Below are 4,891 nucleotides of genomic sequence, written 5' to 3'. Positions count from 1 at the left end.
ATTGTGTTAAGCATGAAAGTGATCAAGGCGTTTTGTTCTGCACTATGAGAAAAACTTCCAATCCAAATATAACCTACCCGGTGAGTGTGTGAGTATTTGCTAACCACTTTGAGTCGTTTTCCAAGATTCTTATCGGTTAAGCTTATGTTGTATATAGATCTCTATACCGATTTTTGATAGAATCTTGATGACTTTCTTTTCTTTCTACCTTGAACTGTTGCCATTTGATATGGTAAGGATTGATCCCTTTTTGCCTTAGAATAGGGAGCATTCTTAGTGATGTCTTGGTAATATACAAGTTGGGGAGAATGAAATAAAGGTGTACATTGGTGAGGATATATCAAAAGATAGTGCTCAAGGGGTATATATATTTAAAATAATAATAATAAAAAAAAAATAATAATAATAAAAAAAAAAAAAAAGAAAGAAAGAAAAGAATTCTGTGACCCTTGAGCAAGTAATGAATAATGTGGTAAACTTGGTTGTTTAGGTTGTGATAATTGAATTTGAATGCTCTCTTAGGTTTTGACATTTTCGATTCAATGGCCGTGAGATATGAGACACTTCCTTGTTAACCAAGCCAAGCTACAACCCGAAAGTCCTTAGTGATTCATGCTTATACACTTTTTATATATCTTATGCTTAGATGAGTTTATAATTAATTCGGTATGTTTGCGTCATTGTCTGGTGAGTGTTAGGATCCTCCATTTTTGTTCTCTCAGTAGAGAAATACGTAGGTGTGATTCATTCTTAAACTTCTTTTGCTTTGTGGAATTTCTGACATAGAATTTGTATATAGGATTAGCATTGCTATCATGGTATTTTGATGAAAACTGGTAAGGATTGATCTTTGTGTACTTTTGGAATTTGAACCATTCAATTGTTCTTGTTTCTACCTTGTTGTTTCATTTGTGATATTTTGTGTTCCCGGTAATTTATCATTGTTTTGTTTGAGGACAAACAAGAGTTTAAGTTGGGGAGAGTTGTTAGGTGCCAAATTGTGTTTATATTTAGTTTAATTAACAATACCTTTCGACCGTTTTTATCGGATATTCGTGAAATTCCCTGAAGTTTTAGATAATTATTTATAGTTTATAATATTAAGCTTTCATTTTATGTTAATATGTGTTTTAGTTATGATTGTGTAGGTTTTGGCCAATTTTGGGATGTTTGGAGCTTGTATTGATCTTGACAAGAGATTCACTGGCAGAAGTATGCGCGCGTCGCGCTGGGATGTGGGCGCGTCGCGCCCTGGGCAAGATATTTTGGAGCTTCCAGACAGAGAGTTGCGCGCGTCGCGCGCATGGGCGGTTTATAATTTTAAGTGTAATGGCGCGTAGCGCGCTGGAGGGCGCGACGCGCCCTGGACAGAATTCAGAAATGCTATATAAAGGGGTTTTCAGATATTTTGTGTTGGTTGGTTGATCTTGAGAGCTAAAGAACACTTGTGCACTGTAGCAAACAAAGAATTGAAGATTGGAAGCTTTGATCGTCGATTAATCGCCTTTGATGCTTGTTGATCTTCATCCTTTACTTCTTGAGCAAGCTACCATTCTCATGGATAGCTAAATCTCTTTTGTATCAAGATAAGATGTAATCTTCCTAGCCTTTTGTAGGTTTTTCTTGTGAATATATGTGTATGAACAAGTGATGATCAATATAGATGGTTTAGTTTGTTTATTAAAGCTTTTTCTTTGGTATAAGTGTTTGAGACATCAATATTTGTATCTAGATCTAACTTTATCATCTATCAAACTATAAATTGCAGACATGGATTTAGCGTTTGATGTTTACTTAGTATCGGTTTTAAAACGTTATTTGTATTGTTTAAACGGTGGAGAAATCGTCGGTTAAACAATACGGTAAATCTAACTATATCGTTGCGGACACGGACGATATAGGCGTCGATACGTAATTATGTTGATCGGTACCATGTTCATATACGTATATTTATAAGGAGACATACAAATTTAGGTCGATGAAATCGAATCTTGATACATTTTCTTTAACTTAGAACTTTCATTAATTTACTCTTTGCTACTAAAAGAATTGAATGACCTTTTGCAAACCCAAATTTAAAGTAACATTAACTCAAGACAAAATAGGCTATAGAACGGCGGTGATATCGCAATAATCCCTGTGGATACGATAATAACGAAAAGTACACCACAATACTCTTTCAACAGACGTCAAACACGTCCCTTGCAAGCACAACACCCGCACAAACATCCTATCCAAGCTCGCAAGCACCAAGAAAAAGGGAGGTAACAAATCTGTAATCCAGGAAATCCTCTCAAGATCGAGCATATGCACACCACCCTCTTTGCTCGAAGTAAACACCATAGGAGACAACCAATGCTGGATGACCTCGATCTACAACTTCCTAATTAAAGGGGAACTCCCCACTGACATGAAGGAAACCTCCTCAACCAAAAGAAGAGCCTGACCCGACAAGCATTTGGCTCCACCTCACGAACTGAAATCACTCTCCTCCCTGTGGCCCTTCGCCTAGTGGGGAATGGATATCCTCTTCCATTTTCCAATAATACAACAACACAACAACAACATTCTTTATACAACAACGTACTATATCTCTTTTCAGAAATAATGAAAAAACAATATATACCATGATACAACAATACAACAACAACATTGTTAACAACACATTAACTATCTTAATACAACAACACAATAAGAATTAAAACAACTACACCAATTTTGAAAATAATAAAAATGCAAGTGGTGGTGATCGAACTCATGTGAAGAACACTTTATCCCTTAACTATTCTAAACTTGAGGGATAAAATGACATTTTTTCATGACGCCCTTCGTTACCTTGTCTGTGTAACCAAGGTTAAAACTCCTTCACGATCGAAGTTAAATGTGTTTTTGTAATAGTGAATTTAAAGATGGAAACCGATTATATTAATTTTTTATATATTTTATTTGAACATTGAGCCATTAATCTTATATATATATAACAACGGAAAAGATATTTAACAACGGTTGGAAAGATAAATAATCACATAGGACCAGATGTTATTATAGCGTGTGGTAATATATGCGGCACTTTCAATCACGGTCCAGTGATGGTCGTAGTAAATAAGAAAGCGTGTGTTATTTAACAACTTTTACTTATTATAACCATTGGGATATTATATGTGAATAAATGCCAATCATTTCATATCAGAATAAGCACTACACAATTTTTGAATTGTTATCAAAACTTGTATTATAAGTACACAATAAATTTGAATAGCTCGAGGTATGCAATTGTTTCAACTTCCAAAGAGAATAGAAAGCGTACAGAATTAAAGAAACAATAATGAACATTTTTTGTTTTTAAACTTCCAAGAGAAGACGATGAAGAATCATTAGAAACAATATAAAAGCGGAAGAACCAAAACACAAAAAAAACTTTTTATAGGGGTGTAATCAGATCGGTTTGGATTGGTTTTTGGCCAAAAAAAGGTCTGAACCGATGATATTTCCATTGGTTTGATTTGGTTCGGTTTTCAACATTTTTCAAAAATGGAACCGAACCAAACTAACTGGTTTGGTTAGGTTGATCGGTTTACAATGTTTATTTTTTAAAATATCATATTCATCATTATATTCTTCACTATCATTTTTTTGTGTATTTTATGCTATTATTTTTTAAAATAATACATTTTATGTCATTTATTTAATGCTAAATTTTTCAAACAAATTACAATTTGCTCTTAATCCATACGAAACAGTAACATGATTTCCATAGCATCATGAAATAAGTACACTATCAAAATACAAAAGTTAACACTTGCCATCAGAATGTTGGAAAGAGATTTCAAAGCTTAACAAATAGAACACAACAAAACACACATCAATTAACATGTGTTGACACCTCAAACACACATCAAAATTATTTTGTAACAAGACTAGAAGAAATTTTGTTGAAGAAGAAGAAACAAAAAAGGAAAAACAATGTATGTGAACATTAACGAAGAAAACTTGAACACGAAGAAGACGATTATAACATATCAGAATGATGGTAGTGAGAGGAACAATGGTCGCGGGCAGCAAGAGCAGGAGTTTAGTGAAAAGATGTTTTCTTGTGACTTATGGTTTCTACTTTATATGTTTTAGTGTTCGTTTCAAGATGAGTGTTTTGCTGAAAGAAATGAAGTGTAAACAAAGATGGATAATAATTGAACTAATAAAAAGCTTGAGCTTAATGATAATTGAAATAAAATATTTAGAGCGTCATTATTTCAATTGGTTCAGTTCATCGGTTTGGCGGTTCCTAAAATTTAAAACCGAGAACCGAACCAAACCCCATAGGCTTTTATTGGTTTGGTTGCGACGGTTATTTTGGCTGATTACGACGGTTAAAACTGCCTCAATTTACTATCTACGACGGTCATTGTACCGTCGGAAAAGTGTGTGTCTGTTTACGGTGATTTTCGGTAAAAAACCGCTAGTCTTCCAAACTATAATAAATATGATTTGGTTACTCGCAGGATCGACTAGATTGATCTTAGGACATAGTCAAAAAGGTTGTTATTCATGATAGTTTGAATTATGTCTATGGTTGGCTTGTCTCGAAATAAGAAATACTTAATCAAAGAAATAAAGATTAGCAATCACCTTGTTATACACATAAATATAACATCAGCGAAGGGTAAGATAAAGACGAAATATAAGACAAAACTGTAAAGTGCAAGAATCTTAAAGTGTGGAAACGTAAATGCTTCGAAACTAAGTAAAATGAAGATAAAGAGTGCAGGAACGTAAATGACAAAAAGTAAACAAAATGCAGTAATATCAAAAGAGACTTGAATAAAGAAAGATACAAATGTATTTAAAATGGTGTTGGTGTCATACGTACATTTCTCAGCGAAACTCGTTCTCT

The sequence above is a fragment of the Vicia villosa genome, linkage group LG6, assembly GCF_029867415.1.
Source record: "Vicia villosa cultivar HV-30 ecotype Madison, WI linkage group LG6, Vvil1.0, whole genome shotgun sequence".
NCBI classification, from domain to species: domain Eukaryota; kingdom Viridiplantae; phylum Streptophyta; class Magnoliopsida; order Fabales; family Fabaceae; genus Vicia; species Vicia villosa.
This window is presented reverse-complemented; position numbering follows the sequence as displayed.